This window comes from Carassius auratus, chromosome 5, assembly GCF_003368295.1.
Source record: "Carassius auratus strain Wakin chromosome 5, ASM336829v1, whole genome shotgun sequence".
NCBI classification, from domain to species: Eukaryota; Metazoa; Chordata; class Actinopteri; order Cypriniformes; family Cyprinidae; genus Carassius; species Carassius auratus.
In genome coordinates, this window is record NC_039247.1 from 18535796 (window position 1) to 18554705 (window position 18910).

The following is an 18910-nucleotide window of genomic DNA, read 5'->3' on the forward strand; positions in this document are numbered from 1 at the left end:
CTGTCAGTCTCACTTCCTAGAGATGACGTTTGAATAGGCAATCGAATGCAACGCAGCGTTCAATGAGTATCTCTGATAAAAAGCAAGCTGCTGTTTACAGTTTTTTGATAAATGTTGGACTGTTTTGAAATGACAGGCCAAAATTACCTGTCGAAGTAGAGTGTGAGGTTAGCAAACACTGCTTTGCTTAACAGGGATCCTGAATTCGACTGCAGCTGAAGGAGCACGGAGAATCAACTCTGCTGTCTTTTGGTACAAGTGTGAGGAAACGGGTATAGATGCCATTTTACTTTGTGAGGTTTTGGTGTTTTTGGTGTCTTGTTCTGTCTTTCAGTCTAATTATCCAGTTGTTACTAAAAATTGGTTTATATCAGAGGGTTTATTCTTATACATTTTTTTCCATCTGGAATGAATTTAATATTAAAAATCTGATTCTATGTGACAGATGGTTAAAAGACAGGAGTAAGAGGAAAATGAAGGTTTTTTTTTTTTTTTGCTTTGAATTAACATGCATTTTTAATCGTTCACAGAACAACAACAAATTTTTGCAGTTGCGTAGTGTATTAGCAGGCTACAATTTTTACAGTTCTTTGCCTTTTCCATAGAGGTCAGGCACAAAGGATTTGACATGTAAATCTATAAATTTACAGTGTAATAGTTTACTTTTTAGTTTGTCAGGTTATAACAAAAATCAAACTTAAATATTTATTAATTCAAACCTCTTATCTTTAACAAAGAAAAAAAATCCATTAATTCTTATCAATATTTGTGCAAAACAGTTAAGTTTGATAGTACAGCAGCTAGACAGGAAGCGAAGTGGTAGAGAGAAAAGGTGATGGGATCAGGAAAGGTATTCAAGCCTAGACTCAAACCCAAAAATGGAACAGCTTCCCACAAGGCTCCGACGATAGCACTGACAATATTAAAATTTTTCAAAGCCCTTTACAACAATTAAATGCCATTTAAAATAGTTTGACATAACCAGATTGATTCTGATTTCATGTGAAGAGTCAAGGAAATGCAGGTTCCAGTCCAGTCTATCACACCACAAATGTATTCCACGATTCCCAGTTTCCAATACATTAAAATACAAAAAGTTATTAAAAAGAACTAAAGGCTTTTGAAAAAAAACAGGGGACTTTTATAAATAGCCACAAGGGGCGGCAAAAGGCCGGACAGGTTAATGACCACCTCTTTGCAATCTTCCATTTACGAGCCACTGGATGTACTATGATAAATAAACTTCTGGTGTTTCTCGAGGGAAGGCATTCCACAAACCAATTCTAGCCTCTGCTAACAAACCTTTGCAACCTTGACACGTTGCCAACAAACACACCTTTTGATTTTCTACCGGGCCTCACAAATGAGTTTCCACTGGAGGCCCTTAATTGGAACAAGACATTGCGATCAGTTCCTCAAACAAGCTCCTATTTACAGCACAGCTTTTCGCTAAATGCTCCCAAACTGTGCTGAGAGACAGCGGTTTCTCTAAACGGTAGACACCCGAGCCACCGCGTTTCTTCTTAATTAGCCAGGCTGCGGCCAGGCAGTGTTGATTTACGGCAAAGTGATTCCCACACCAGAGCACGCAGGCAGACGTGCTCTTAGCCGAGCTTGGTTATTAATGAGCTCCGCCATAATGTGAATTAATGTGCAAGCACAAAACAGCCTTTAAAGGTTAGACTCTTCAGAGTGGAAGGAAGAAAGAGGAAAATCTTTAAAGGTCATTCGCTTTGCTCTCACATGAGTGTTTATTACTGAGCTCTACTGATTCAGAAATGATAAGGAGGGTGATGAGTGAATAAAACGACATTCTTACAACAGTCCAGATGAATCTCCGATGTGCCTGACGACGAAACACAAATCTGATGAAGCTGAGCAGCATACGAGATGGTGGAAAATACAGGTGGATTTGCCTTACTTTGTGAAATAATAAGTATCAAATGCGTCTGATTGGAACGAGCCTCTCAAGCCCTCAGCTAGCATTTACTTGTTAGCAAATTTAACAGAGTGCAATTCAAAATTGTAGACTAGCAATTAGCGATTTCTATAGTGTACTTTGCGAGAATGAAAGGACTCAGCACGGTTCCTCTGCGCAGGTGTTGGGCGACTCGAGCGATGTTATCATCTTGTGATCAGTTCACGATTGTACACAACAGCTTATTGAAAACAGAAGTAGATGTGCGAAAAGAAGACCCATTAAAAACAGGTGCAGGCTATTAAGAGCAGCAAGGTCACTGGGTCATCCTCACAGTTAATCAGTCTTTCCACCAATAAATTGTACTAAATTCATTTGTGGAAACCAATGAAAGCGCTGACGGGCTTCAAAGAGCATTTCCTCGTATTCTCTTAATGCAAGCCACTCTTCTGTTCTGTGACCTACATCAGATCTGAATGCATGTGGAGATGAATCAACATTTTGGCAAACCAACACTATATATATTTTTTTTATATTTTGCCAACTTTCATCATGCTTCATTATCTGGAATCTTTGGTTAGGGTACATGTACAATGTAAGAAGTGTGTCAGGGCTTACACAAGTAAGAGATGATGATCTGTAGCAGGAAGCAGTCCTTGTGAAGGATGGTCTGCAGAAGTAGAGCTGGATTGTAACAGGGTTCAGACACCCGTAACTCAAACAGACATAAAGAGGATCCCTCACAAGCTGGAAAATTCCTTAAACAACATAAATATTTGAATTAAGCTCAATGCCAATGTTCAAACATTTAAAATGAATGACCTTATTTTTTAAGCTTTGTTTATTGTATCACATTTATTTGAAATAATTATTTTCTATCTTAATATGTTATAAAATGTAATGTATCTCTTTGATGGCAAAGCTGACATTTCATCAGCCATTTTTCAAGCCTTCAGTGTCACATGGTCTTTCAGAAATCTAATATGCTAACTTTTATATTATTATCAATCCTGAAAACAGTTGTGCTGCTTCAAATTTTTGTTAAACAGGGATACATTTGCTTTTTTTTTTTCATAAAGTTCAAAAGATCTATTAACTATATCACCACAAAAATGACATAAAAACTGTTATTCATTTATTCACCAGAAAACATATGTTTTACTGGTTATACTATTATAATGTTATAATGTTATACTGGTGTTGGATAAAGTCACATTAAGACCCACATTACAGTTACAGTTGCTGTAGAAAATAGTGAAAAGGTAAATAATTTTAGGAATCCAAGGACATCTCCTCTTCATTCAAAAGAGCATATTGTATTAGAACAACAGTTCTACCACAAAGAATCCATTATCATGTGACAGGAATGAAGGCAAAGAGTGATAATAGTACAGTATGGCCAATGGATTGTACTTTTGTTTAATAACATGCTGATTGTTCAGATGACAAAACATCATCATCATCACAAAAAAAAAAAAAGTTTATCATTTGAAAGTTTATGATGTGATCATATGATCTAGGACCGTTTAATAATTGTAACAACTGTAAGTCTCTTGACTGATTGTCTGTTATCAGTGGGATAGCAATGTATGAAAAACAGCTCACACAGCAGTCACTTTCCAACCAAGCAATTTTCTGTTGGCCATCGCAACAAATTTATGTGACCAACTTGATCCCGATGTCAGATAAACAGACCTCATGCAAAAAATAAATAAATAAATAAATAAATAAAGAGGTCAACATTTTCAATTGCCCCGTGACATCCCGATGGACTGTTATGCTTACCTAAGCAAACAAACAGCACTAATTATCATTATTTATTTCTAAAGAGCAAATGTGATGCTCATAAAGGCACAAAAAAGAGGCGGGCTGAATTCTGCTATAATGGGGAACATTATGCTTTAGTTAAGCAACAGCTTTGTCATGTCAAAGAACCGGTAATCCACCCATTATCCCACTTTAATAGTCCTGATAAATCTTTAAGCTTCACCATGAGGTCAGGTTTCACTGTATCTTGAACTTCTACACATTACAAAAAAAAGCCCCTTTTCTGACCATAATGCTCTATGATTTATTGATATTTCTTGTCTCTTTTATTACTTTTTTTATTTAATAATCCAAACTGTCAGATGGTTGGAGTGTTTGAGTGAGGAGAAGTGTATGATTTTGGTGTCTGGCCTTTTGGCTCTGGTGGGGCCCTCACCACGAGACCCTCAGGGAGTCTTGAACACAGCAAGGCTAAATAAATAAATAAAAACGGAGCAGGCAATAAAAGTGCACTAATTTAAATCCCTGCGACTTCATGGAAGTGGAGTCGGTGGGGCTGAAGACTAGTGATTTGTGTAAGCGGGACACCCGATGATATCACACTGGAGTGGGAGTCTGGAGCTGTGCTGGGGGGGCTTGAGGAGGGTGATGTTGACATTCTGCCTGGTTTCACAGTCCTCCTACAGGCTCAGTTTCAGCCTTTCACACCCGGGCTGAAGACCCGCAGAGCATGTCAGCATAAACAGCATGACTAACTATGGCATCTGCATCTGGCCTGCATTAGGGCCGTGAGTTTGGGGGTCTGGTGGCTGCAGTAATGTATTAACTGTGTTTGCATGCATCTAACACATGAACGTAAACTGAAAGGCCACACTAGCCTCATCTGGGTGATCTGCAACAACTCCCTATATTATATGAGTTATGTGTTTTTCTTGTAATAAAACTTAAAAATGGGCTCAATAATAAAGGTACAGAGCAATCTGGTGTGGTTTTTATGTCTTATGCATTCTTATGTTACAAATATTTTATTTAAAAAAAAAATGGCACATGATTATGTTGTTGTTTTTTTTGGAGGTGAGTAAATTTGATGTAAATAAGTAATCGTACTGTAGTATTTTTTTTATTATTCTTCCTAATATTATAACTGTACTATTTAATTTGTCTACTGTTAAACACACACACACACAATCACTCACAAAGGTACACGAATGAAAGAGTGATTAAAATGTAGTAATTTACATTGTTACGGAAATGCATATTTAATTTATACAAAATATATACTTACAAATTACAAAAGAACCACACATATATGCAATATTGTGTTATATGCAATATTGTGTCAGTGAACTTTTGTTTCAAAATATATATACATTCAGATACTTTCAGATGATATAAATCTCAGTTTTGAAAAAAATACACTTAAGACTGGTTTTGTGGTCCAGGGTCACATATACACACACACACACTGTTCTTTTGAACTTTCAGTTTCCCAAATAATATTGAGCAGCATGACTCTTTTATGGAACGAATGCACACAGGAAACGAGAGATCCAGTTGCAGTGTTTTAATGGGGTGATCCAAAATCCAAAAACAGGCAAGAGGACGATAACAAGAAAAGCAGTCCAAAAACAAGAAACATGAAAAAACACAAGGGGACACGAGAAAGCCAGGTGACGGAAAACAAGGACTCCGTGAAACAGATAGAAACAGACCGGTTTATATAGACAGGTGAAAACGATGAAAGTGGAGACAGCTGAGTGCAATTAACAGGTGTGCAATTAACAGTGATGAAAGGGACAAAGGCTTTATGGGAAATGTAGTGCCTGCAGTGGGGTGACTATGGGGAAGTGAGACCACTAGTGGACACCCAGGGAAACACAGACCAGACACTGTGACATTTTAACATTGATAACAATAAAAATTGTTTGAGGAACAATTCAGTCTATTAGAATTATTTCTGAAGAATCACATGACACTGATGACAGGAATAATGTCTGCTGAAAATTCAGCTTTGCTATTAAAATAATAAATTGTTATAATCTCAATCAATATTTCATAATAATATTACTCTTTTTACAGAATATTTGACCAAATAAATGCAGCCTTGGCAAGCATAAAGACTTATATATGAAATACTTTTTTGTATCAACCCCAAATTTTAAATAGTGTAATTCAAACTATAAGACATCTCTGGGGTGGTTAATTAAAGAGTAAATCACTCTAAGTGATCATGGGCTGAACACTTTTATTTGTTGCTTATTCCTCTCAGTACCTCAGCAGCTCCTCTGTGAACAGTGCTGGGTTGATTACGTTCATCACTGTTCACTGCCTCTGGAAACTTTGGAGTTCTGCTGATTCCTCCACCGCAACCTCCCTGAAAAACCCTGGAGAATAAAATAAATATACAAATATATAGAGAGATGGGAATACAGTTTTCAATGTGCTAATCTCACCTCTGTAAATCACAATAATCCAGAAGTTAATTCTGACTCGTGTCACCTGTGGAGCTCTGCTAGAGGGGATGTAAGGATGATCAGTACAGTCAGTCGCTGGTTACCCAGGCTGTGTATGGACCACATCCAAGATCCATGAGCGGCATCAGGCCTTAGCAGCTCCTCCACAGAGTCACACACACTCCACATCAGATGCTCCACGCACAGCAGAATAGCTGTAATATCAACCCTGTAGGAGGAAATGAGACACCACATATTAGGAATAACTCAGGTGCACACACTGTGTCCTACGCAAGATTTTCTAGCAAAAATCCAATGTGTTGCTGTGTAATACCGTTCAAAATTTGGGGGCTGGTTAAACTTTTTAAATGTTTTTTTATGCATTTTTAATAAGTACTTTATTCCTGTGATGACAAAGCTAAATTTTTACTCCATTACTCCAGTCTTCAGAAATCATTCTTATATGCTGATATGGTATAAAAAAAAACATTTATTATTATTACCAATGTTAAAAACGGTTGTGGCTGCTTAATGGAACAGTTTGAACAGTAATGTAAATGTAAAAAATAGGGAAAATCAGCATTCTCTGGAGCAACTAGGGGTTAAATGTCTTGCTCAGGGACACATTGGTTTCTCACAGTGGATTCAAACCTGGGTCTCTCAAAACCAAAGGCATGTGTCGTATCCACTGCACCAACACCACCCAATTACACACATATCAGTGTATGTCTTGTTCAGTTCAAACCACTGAATCCTGTACTTCTGTACAGTCTCTCAGCATCTAGAGAAGTCATATTACCTACTTCGGTTTCCCTATCAAACTTAGCTTTTCATCACCCACCAATCATGTTCTGCCTTATAGCACAGCGAAAGTTCCCCTTTCACAAGAAAGAGAATGGAGCAGAGGAAAAGCCCATCTGCCTGGCAGAGCTCATAACCGGGTGTCCTTGCAGCAAAGCTCATCTGCTGAAACAAAAAACCTCCCTGCGGCCCTGCGCGATCTGCTCCTTCTCATCAGTCCTGGAGTGGAGGGGAAGAGTGTTCTTGTGGCATCTTTAACCACTTTAAGTATGTGTTAATGCAACCCACAAGGCCTGGGTGGTTGGGCCCGGTCTAGCATGAAAGAACCAGGCCCTCCGCCAGGCACTGAGACAGGGCCATGTGCTAACAAAGAGAGACTGTTCTACAAATCTGGAGATCCGCTTTGACCCCTGGGGCCGAACACTGGCATAATCACTAAAGCATTCAACACTGTCTGCTAAGCCCGAGGTTCCTGGAGGTGGGCTTGTGCTTCTCAGTGCAGCAGAAATACAGTAAGATCATTCAATCAGACAGCATGGATGACTGCTCTCTGTTAGAATGTGCTTGAGTGTGACCACTGGCCACAAAGATGTAGGCAAGTGACTTTATCCAAGCATGCCATTTCCTGCATGATGCATCTCCACAACGCAACAATCAGATGCACATGAATGTTAATTGTGAATGGAATCATCAATGAACTGTATGTTTCCTATTCCTAGCTCACACAATTTAAAAGGTAGCAACAGCTCTAATGTAAAATTGTGGCAGGTCTTCATATCTGGTACCTGATCTGGGAGAGTCTTTTGTAGGAGGGTCGCGCTCTTGAGTACCTCTGAACTAAGACCTCCAGGGTCTCACACAGCACCTGGGCCAAGGTCTGCCGGGCCTGTGTGGGGGCAACGGAGCCACAAAGGTCACCGCGCAGGACTGTGAGATAATAGTGCCACATCTGAATGGAGAAAGAACACCTTTCGCCTTAAAAAAAAGGTGGAGGAGACAAAAAAAAAAAAAATAGACAATGAGAGACTGGTAAAAAATATGATGATGATGTTGATGATGATGATGATATCATGGCAAATAAATGCCAAAAAATAATAGAAAGGAAAAGACAGAAGGTCGTTCCAGACCCTCATGGTCATGCCACCTGCACACTGCACCTGGACCCCTCATTACCACACAGACAGAGAGAGAGAGAGAGGGAATGCATGGATACTTTGAAGTTGTATCTGGATATTCAGTCATTCCTGTTCTGCAGTACACTTCAAATTTCATCACCTGGGACTTAATATGTTGGACAAAATATCATAACTTTAACTCCTGATTTCAAAATGGAAATCACAATGTGCAATTGTTTTTTTTTCTTCTGCACAATATCACAATTAGGTGAACACTGGAGTGAGTTTTTCAATCATTTCATTACTCAAGCTTAGGAAGATGTTGCTATCTTTACTTTATTTACCCTGATCACAAAAGATTAAATTAATGTTTTTCGTTGAAATATGTTTTAATCAGATTTTATTGGTTTTTCCTGGGTCCTAAATTTCTCTTTCCATCCAATTAAATTAAAAAGAAGTCTTAAAGAAAGTTTAAGTGCACTGTAAATTATTTCTGCACTTAATTTATGTCACAATATTCTTTTTGTAAAAGTTACAGAGAACAAAGCTAGTGCATAACAAGAGTAAGATGACTGATCTAAAGGGTCAGAATTTGTGATACTGTACATGTTAAACAGCTCAAACGGAGAATCAAGAACGAGAAACACAATTCAGAAAAGGCAAAAATGATAAAAAAGGACGAGAGACTCTGGTTTCCTAAGAGGCTAATTACTTTCAGGCAAAGAGGAAGCAGCATTAGGAGTGTGACCAAAGAGAGATTATTAACAACCATGTTCTACATCTCCTAATGAGAGCTGGGACGTGGTCCACCAGTGAGCCACAGCTAAGTCAGCTGTAGAAAGAAAGAGACACACAGGGCCATGACCACACGCTGGACCCAGGGATTTGGTGCTAGAGACCGGGCCTCTGGAAGCCCCCGGCCCTGTGCCATTTGCTCAGGAGGAAATGAAATGAATGAGGGATGAATGAAAAAAAGCAAAAGAGAGGGGATACAGGTCAACAGAGGTGCAGACTTGCAGAGCCAGCTGCACACCTGCGCACAGCAGGCCAGTCTGCCCCACAGCCCCGCAACAGGCAGATGTGTGTGTATTCATCTGTGAGAGATCGCTTATGTGTGTGCAGATATCTTAATGGAGGTAAAGTTAGGGCTACACAGATGGTTGAGTCTAACGCTTACCTCAGGGCACTGCAAGCCCCACTGAAAAGACTAGAGGAAAGGATTTTATGAGAATGATATAGCTAGAAACTCTATAGTAATATTCCTATGAGATTATTTTTTATATTTATATCCCTATGATATTTAATATAAATATAAATACTCATTATTCAGTCTGAAAATGCTTAAAAGTTTGATTTTAATTTTAATGAACACATTTTATTTATTTGTTTATTTATTTATTTTTATCAAATGGCAGCCAAATGAAATATAAATTCTTCCTCATTAAATAAATAAATTAATAATCTAGTTAAAAACAATCAGAGAATACTTCTCAAACTGTTTTGCTCTAAATTAACCTAATTTCTTCTTCTTATTTTTTACAATTTCTATACATTTTACACAAATTTGTCAGTTATCCACTATTTAGCTCCATATTGTTTTATACCTAAAATTTGATTCAAATCTTTATTTGATTCAAATCATTTTTGGATGATGATGTCAACAAACTGAAATTTTGATTGGATATGTTGTTTTAAGAGTTTAAACGGATTAATAGAAATGAATAACTCCATATCCAATCTAATGAAAAATAATGTTTTAAATAACTTTCCCAAATAATCCATCATCTTCCATTGGTCAACAAAACACATAGACCTGCAAACAAAACAAAGCATAACAAAACAAGACACATTTAAAAGCATTCCAACATTCACAATGCTATATATATATATATATATATATATATACAACATTCTCAAGCATTTTGAATAAGTAAGATGTTTTGAACGCAATCATAAAAAATGCTCTTTAGTATGGCAGCACTAAGGCTGGATGTACACACCTGATTCTTTTCATGAAAGCCTAAGAGAAGTCGACTAAATAGTCAAGGACAAGAAAAATAACAGCATGCAAATCCAAGGATTTAAGAGGAAGCCTACTTAACAATACAATACAACACAATTTATAATTAATTAACAAATGTTACAGCATTTCAGTACAGATACACTTATGATCTGAATGTGAATCTGCAATGTGATTTAACCACAGATTTGTCCTTGAGCACAGTTTATAGAGGTACAGAATGGTTTGTCTTCCAATAACCTAACCCAACGCTACAGAAATGCCTTCAACAGGCTTACACATAATGTGAACTATTATTGAAATATTGCCAGAAAAGCTTCAGCCATCTGTACCCCTTAAAACGGGTTGGGGTCACTCCAGTAGTGGCTCTTGGCATCCTGTAGTATACTAGTGGCACACACATGGACGCAGTAGCAGGTCAGGTGATCGTATCCTGGCTTCTCTGAATGGGCAGCAGAGTTAGAGGCCTGGGGTTGGAGACATCAAAGACACAAGGCCTGGTTTAATGCAAAAGCGGTGTAGTTTACAGGTCAAAGAGCCACTGTGATTAATATCAGCAAATGGCTCTAATTATTACCTGTCAATCATTCAACACCTCATTCTTCCTCGCCTAATATTTTCTCACTCCCTCTCTTCAAGTACAAGGCCACACATACATCCGATACCCCATTCTGTATGACTTTCTGTCACTCATTCTTGGCTATAGCCTTACGAATACATAAGTGAAAAGTTCTGTCAGAGCGCACCAGCCCACATACGTCTCACTCCGGTTCTTTACAATCCAATTACAGCATTTTAGTAAATCTGGCATCCATCTGACAGGCTGCCTGGCCGGGGAAACCTGGCCTTGACAAAGTGTTCTATAAATCGGTGAACTTTAGCAATGCTCAAGGCTCTCCAAACACTTTTCACTTTAAGTATAAATGCACAGGTCAAACCCAAGCTTGAGATTTTTTATACCATTTTATATTCAATTATTTACTTCATTTTTCATCCAAGAGAGATTTGGATTAATTTATGAAATCAGGGGTACCACATCATAGAGAATCAGACTTCTTTATCATTTCTAACACCACATCCACAACAGAAAATAGGTGTAAATAATGTACAGCTTTTAAATTATTATAAGATGTGAATTTGAAAATGCAAATACATGCAAATAAGAAATTGTATAACAATTGTATTTTTTTTTTTTTTGCTTTTTTAATTATACTTCTTTTTGCATTAATTATATTATAGTGTATTGAGCATAAACCACTCTAAATCTGTCTAGGTTTTTGTTTAAAAATTAAGAAAGAAATTATATAGTAAGAATATATTCAGAAAATAAAGTTTTGCTTCTGCTTCTTGAACTTATTAAATTTTTTTCGGTAATATTGATCTTGTTTTAAGGTCTAAGCTGTTGCTTTTTATTGAAAATGGGGGGAAAAAATTCATGCTTTACAGAGTATAAATATTTATAATAAAATAATGTAAAAAATACAGTTATATGAACAAATATTATAATTACTTTTTCTATTAGTAAAAAAAAAATTCTCTCATTATTATTATAATTTTATACTAGTATAATTAGTACATTTAGTGTGATTGAGTGTATCTCACATGCGTGTGGAGTCTCTGAGCTGGCTTTCATAGTGCGTGAGTGTCTGGAGGATGTAGACACTGCTGACCATCAGAATAGGCAGGTTTTTGAAGGAAGTGGAGGCCGGCACCTCCCCTGCCCTCTCCTCCAGTCTGGTCAGTAAGAGGGAGGTCACACGGCCACACACCTCCACGTAGCTGGAGCACACAGGCAGCAGGCCGTCCTCTCTAAATGCCACAGCCAGAGGGAGAAAAGAATCCATCTGCTCCAGAACATCAGCACAGACCTGGTAATAAAGTGAATACAGTATGTGTCTGTCTATAAACCAATACTTGTGCTTTAATGTGTCCCTCACTTTGCTCCTAAAATGTCAAATTAATAAAGACAATAAAGCATATCAATATGTATAATTCATATTTTATTATGTTATACTTTTATTTCATTTACTATCAATTAACAGGCCAGTTATTTCAGGAAAAAAAAATTACATTACATTACATTTTGGAACACTTCATCTCCAACACTGGTGGAGGTATTTTTAACTGTAACAAACTTGTTTGGTGAAACCATACTGTTATCCACACTAGACAGATGTCTTTACTATCACGACCATTTGGTAGAATTATTCGCAGATAGTTATTGTGAAATAACTTTCAGGTACTCCATCCTGTCCGGCTTAAATCAACAAAAAGCATCCAACGCTATACACTAGAAATTCTTTATCATACAACACTCAAACTTCCCTTTTTGAAGACCGAAATTGCATTTCAGCAGCTCACAGAGCTCTACCAAATGCGAACCGACTAGCATTTACTGTAGTAGAATAACCGAATCATCCATGCCGATATGACTGTGTGAGACATTCAGGGCCATTTTCTGATTCAAATACCTGCAGTTCCCCTCCTGTGGCGCCTGGAGAGAGAAGCAACACTTATCTCAATTTTCCACATTTTTCCTGGAGGAAACAGGGAATCAGCACTGGTATTTTTTCTTCAAAATGATTACGAAAGTGTGTGTGCCTGTTACATCTGCCTTTCATTGCCTCGGGAGGCACGCCGTTTGAAAGGAAGACCCCTAAGGGTTATTGCCAAAAAGAGGCAGCCCTGGAACGGGACATACACCAAATTTCCTCCACCCATATTTCTCCAACCATTGACAAATGAAGACATCATTGTGGATCTATCCCCATCTAGCACTTCCATTCCTCCCTTTCTTCCTCCTTCCTTCCAGCCACATGTGTTCAATGCAGATTAGCAGTAACAACTGTGAATCTGAGCATGCTGAAGAGCCAGACGCATGTACGGGGTTCACTGTCAAATTTATATACCTATAGAAATGAGTTACGATGCCGTCCTACTCAAGAGCAGTAAAATATACATTTGCATTGTATATATCTCCCTTTCCCCCTTCCACAGGGAGTGACCATGTCCCAAGGCCTCTGCGAACATGGAGGAAAAAACCCAGCACATGTTAAATGAAACTTTCCCGATAACAGGCCTATCAATCAAGCACAGACAGGCAAGAAAGAGGTGACTTCATACTTCTTCACTAAACTTCAGCATCTGCATTACACACCCTCGTTCACTATGCTTAGGCACAATACATGCAGCATGCCAGGGTTATCATCATAACATAATTTAAGTAGCAATATCAAGGCAAATTTCACTGTTCACAACACAACCTTTAATACCACAGAAAAAAAAAATATTAATTTCTTTAAAAGGTCAATTATAATAAATTATATCTATTCCTAAATATGATAACTTGTTTTGTATGTAGTATTTAGTATTTATGAAGTATATTTATTTTAATAACTGTTATAAAGCATACAATATTAAACTATAGCTAAATACTAAATTAAATTAGTTTAAGATATTTTTTAAATACTGCTGTAATTATAAATTAAGTAATATTGAAAATTTACATATAGATTTTTTATTATTATCATTATTATTATTATTATTATTATTATTATTATTATTATTATTATTATTATACTACCTATAATATTATAATTACTGGTAATATCAGTGTTATTAGTACATTTGGACAACTTAATTATTTTAATAATAAACTATACAACTATAAATATTCAATTAAAATAAAACAACAAACATGCAAGCATTTATGAATTAGGTAAATATAATGTCTGAGGTAATTAAAAACATAAACAAGTCATGAAAAGCTAATATTAATTAAATGTTATAAATATAAATAAAAAAATTAGATTAGTATAACTAGTAAATAAATCTAATTTATAACGTTTCGACATGTTGCAAGTGTTTATCAAGTAAATATTGCTTTTTAAGTTTGAACAATTAAGAAAAGAAAAAAAAACGCAAAAAAGCTTAATATCAATATTAATTCATATTAATATTAACATCATAATATTCAGCAGCAGTTCTATAAGAACGCACTGCAAGGACTAAGACAAATATTTTGACACATCTCATTTCTCCTGCCAGTTCATATCAAAGTCAAAACAACTGTGTTTGCATTGATATCTCATACTCGGTATTATGCTACTAATACGATAACTGGCATCATTTTTACCAGTGCTGCTTTTGACATCCCTAAAGCATGCTGAGAGACCTTGCCAAAGCGGAAGCCCCTACAGGCTGAGCAGGTCTTGTAACAATCGGCCGGCTGGACAGCGAGTCGATAACAGGCTGAGTGTTGTTGTTATAAGCTTAGGGGGAAGTGTGCGAGATATGTGGGCGAGAATGCAAAGATTCACCCCAATCCAAGGTGATGAGGACCCGAGAGGTGTCGGTGAGATTTATGGCTTTCTAAAGCCTGCTGCTTCGGTTCGGAGAACCCTTAACTAGAGCAGATCAAAGATATGGATTCCAATAGGACAGCATCCACAAGGTTATTTCTCAGCAAAGCTTTAAAACATTTAAGAGCTCAACTCTGCAGTGGTCCTCTTGCACCTTTGAACAGTGCTAAATCCTTCTCCTCACACAGGGTTAAGGACGAGCGTCAGTGCGAGGTGGTCAATAAGCTGGATGGTGGTTTCAGGTTGATAAATGGTTCGCTGAAATATTATGCAGACGTGAAGTTTGGCGACTCTGATAATTCAAAACTAAGCATAAATGTATGAATATGAATTGGTGAAATATTGATCTCTGTAATGCATCTGGACTGACTACGTTCTGGCTAAGTCAGGCCTGGGCTAGCATAACGCTGCCTACTTATGGGCCATGGTGACATGTGTCAAAAAGATGGGGTTTTGAGACACTCAGAGCAGCAGAGAATGCAAATAAATGCACATGCGAACCTTTGAGATGAGGGCCGCTCATTCTGAAGCACTGACCTACACGTAAATGTGTTATACAGGTCTTGAGAGTGAACCAATTTTGCAGCATGTAGTGGCATCAATGAAATGGTGTGGAAATCAGACATGAATGCCGACATTTCTAACTTTCATGAGCTGGGGCAATGTTGCTTAAAAGTTTTTTTTTTTTTTTTTTTTTTGGTTTTAAAGGTTTAAAACAGGTTTGCTGGCAGAGTCAATGCCAGACAAAGTCTGAAAAATTTGCAATACACTGTAAAAAATTTTGCCGTTAAATAACAGTAATTTTCTGGCAGCAGGGGCGCCAGTAAAGAACTGTTAATTTACAGCTCTTAACCATTAATTTACAGCTCTTATTTTTTAACAGTATTTTACCGTAAATTCTACCATGGAAATTAACTCCACTCCCACTGCTTCAAACAGTTCGAGTTTTTAAAACTAGCATTCCTACGATGTTAGTACTATGAACTTATTTAATTTGAGTCCACTGAGAAGGAATATTTCTTAATATAACGATGCAAACACTTAATGTGCAGTAATAAAGTAACTAAATACATGACTTTTACTCAAATCACTGCAGCTCATTGTCAGCTATAGCACACATGTATGTGCTGAAGTACTTAACACAGAGATCATCACTGTATCAGCGAATCCACATTTACTGTGTTTATATAAAGCAGCAGAAAACCAGAATTTGTGGCTCATCATTGACTGAAGCAAAGGCTCTACTCTCCAGCACAATGGTGAACAACAAAACTACATTAAACTATTTCTCTTGTGCAAACACACATTAATACAGTCAAGTTCAGTATTTACTCTCATTATCAGTGTATGACTTTGCCTAGTTTTTTTTTCGATGGATGTTCACAAATATTTTAGTTAAATTAACTTTTTTTTCATTTGGTAAATCTGACGTTTACATTTTACAGTATATTACTGTTTTTCCTTGACTTAACGGCAACAAACTGTAGAAAAACACTTTTTTTGCTGGCAACCATTAATTTACGGCAAGAAACAGTTGAAAAACAGTTTTTTACTGGCAGCAGGGGCGCCAGTAAATAACTGTTTTTCTACAGTTTGTTTCCTGTAAATTAATTACAGTTTATTACTGTTAAATTATGTTTCATGCTGTTTTTTCTTCATCTTAAATCTTTAACCCTTTAAACCCCACAAGAAAATCAACTGAATAAAAGAATACATCAAATCTCTCAAGATCTGATTAAACAACTATTAAAACAGCTTCACCAGATTCACATTACTAACCAGACTGACTTTATTTCTGTCAGATGTCTACAGAAGAACTTATGGAGAGTTAAATAGGTTTAGGTGTTTTTTTCACTACCATGATGGAGATCAGTGTTTACTTTAGTTGGGCTCTTGAACATGACTTTTCAACAACTAAGTTTTTTTTTAACATGCTTTGACAATGCGTCTTTGGAACTTGTTATAGCAAAACAAAAGTACACAGAAGAAAAAAAAAATCTGATATTGTTGTTTATATATTGACAAGAACAAACACTATTATTTCTGATCTAATCCCGTGTCTCTTCTCTTATTGAATATTGATATTACAACATAAGAATGAACACTTCTGAGCCATAAGTTATAAAAGACTGTTAAGAAAATTTCACTCATAATAAAAAAAAAAAAAAACCTTTGCTGAAATTTAGACAGAAACATCAAGAATCAGCGTATGAATCACAACAATGGTGACAATCCACAAAATAAATGAACAGATCAGTTCTGAACATCACAACACATGCTACTAAAACTTAAAACAAATGCAAAATTATAAGCACATAAGAATTCAAGAAAATAAGTGAACAATTCAGGGGCATAATTTATTCATGCCCCAATGCATGCTGGGAGTCATGGATGAGTTTTATCCTGTGCTGGTACCCAGCATGCATTGCATCATAAACCTTTTGATTGTCACCATTGTTGAGATTAATATGCTGATTGTTGATGTCTCTCTTTCAGTGTTGTGAGGACTGCTGCCCAAAATATTTAAAGCTCAAAATTTCATTAAATCCATATCCAGATAATCACATTACCGTTCAATCTTATAAAATTGAAAAAACAAAAGAAAAGTGTTATTCACTCATATAATTCAACACCAAGTTATGAATTGACTATTATAGCAATAAGTCAGTCTAGCAGATCACGCCTGACAGAAACCGTCATAGTCACTTGACCATGAAGATTAATATTGCTGTAACAGATGTATCATAAAGATACAAATATAACAATAAAACAAAAGTCAAGGGTCAGGAGCCCAACTAAAGCAAACACTGATCTCCAAAATGGTGACGTCAGACGAAACAGTAACATTATCATCTAAAGCTCTGTAATTCTCAATAAGATTTTTTGATCTCTGATCTCTGATCTGATAGAAATAAAGTCAGTCTGGTTAGTAATGTGTGAAGTTGGTGAAGCTGTTTGTTGATCGTTTAAATCTTCAGTTGATTTCATCTAAGGCTGTGGCTGAAGTCAGTTGTATTTCATGTGTTTGTCTTGTTATGTTTTTTTTTCTTCAGTGATTCTACTCATTAACAGCAGCTGTTGATCATTGTCTGAATTCACTCATTAGTTTTCATTCTCTCTGTCAGGTGGACTATATTAGTAAACTCATGTAGGGAATAGTGAATGAGGGAGTAGGGTGTGATTTGAAACACAGCCGCTGAGTGTCGAATTTGAACTTTGTTATTTTACGATATATAGCAGCAGGCTACTTCTCGAAAACGATTAATATTACCCAGAATGCACTGTTTAAATGAAAAACAGTATTTTACTGTCGAAATTTGGCCGTTTTTTTACAGCGATTTTTAACAGTGTATGAAAATCCTCATAAAGCATTTACTGTCAACTTCATGTGTCTTTTATGCTCAGCTGAAAAATGCTATCCTCAATGCTGAATACTGTTGTGTTGCTTAATTTTTTGGTGGAAACTGTGATACAATTTTGTTCCAGGAATCTTTGATGTAAAGAAAGTCCAAAAGATCAGCATTTATTTGAAATAGAAATCTCTTATAACAAGTTTTAGTATTCACTGTAATCTTTGTATCAAAAATGAATGATTCCTAGCTGAATGAAAGAAATAAAATTTCTCCTAAAAGTTTCAATGGTAGTGTACAATAAGAATCAAAATGGACCCACTTTATATCAAGTGGCCTTAACTACTATGTACTTACATTTTAATTAATAATTTAGTACAATGTACTTATTGTGTACATACATGTTTTTACATTGCACTTATATTTAAAAAAACGACATGTAATTACATCTGTATTTAATTTCTGTAATCACATTTATAATTACACCGTTGACCCATACTTTACACCTTAACCCACCCTTAAACTTACCCATAACTCCAACCCTCTCCCTAACCTTACCCCATCCCAACTCAGTAGCAGCAAACGTGTTTTACAATACAATATGAACACAATAAGTACATTGTACTTATTTTTTTATGTAAGTACATAGTAGTTAAGGCCACCTAAAATAAAGTGAGACCATCAAAATTAATGTGTGTGTGTGTAAACTGTAAACTTTGCTTAAGTTTCATTCAGAAATACAACTTACAAAACATTTGTCTATTGTGGACATCAATGTTTTTAACAAGACAAAAAAGGGCTGGTGAGGGGGCATGCAGGAGGAGAAACACCTGCATCTTATCCTGGCTCAGAGGCTGTCCTTTGGGGCTGTGATGGCTCATCAATCTGCTTGAGCTGCAGCGAGTGGAGCTTGTCTTAGACAGGGACCTCCGTGATGAGGGATAAAATGAGGCAAAACACTGAGCCGTAGAGCAAACCCACAGGACCAGAGAGGCTCCTGGAGCCACGGTGCCTGCTCAGGACGAGCAGACATGTCATGTCACTGTGAACCAGTGGAGTATTTCAAAAGAAAAGGAAATATTTGCGAATGCATCACAAATACCTTCCTCTATAGCTCTGTTCCAA

The 18910-nt window shown here is 36.7% G+C and overlaps 1 pseudogene; it reads right to left on the reverse strand.

The window, feature by feature from the left end:
- LOC113087742 (uncharacterized protein KIAA0825-like) overlaps window positions 1-18910 on the reverse strand; it is a 99022-nt pseudogene that overhangs the window by 75741 nt on the left and 4371 nt on the right.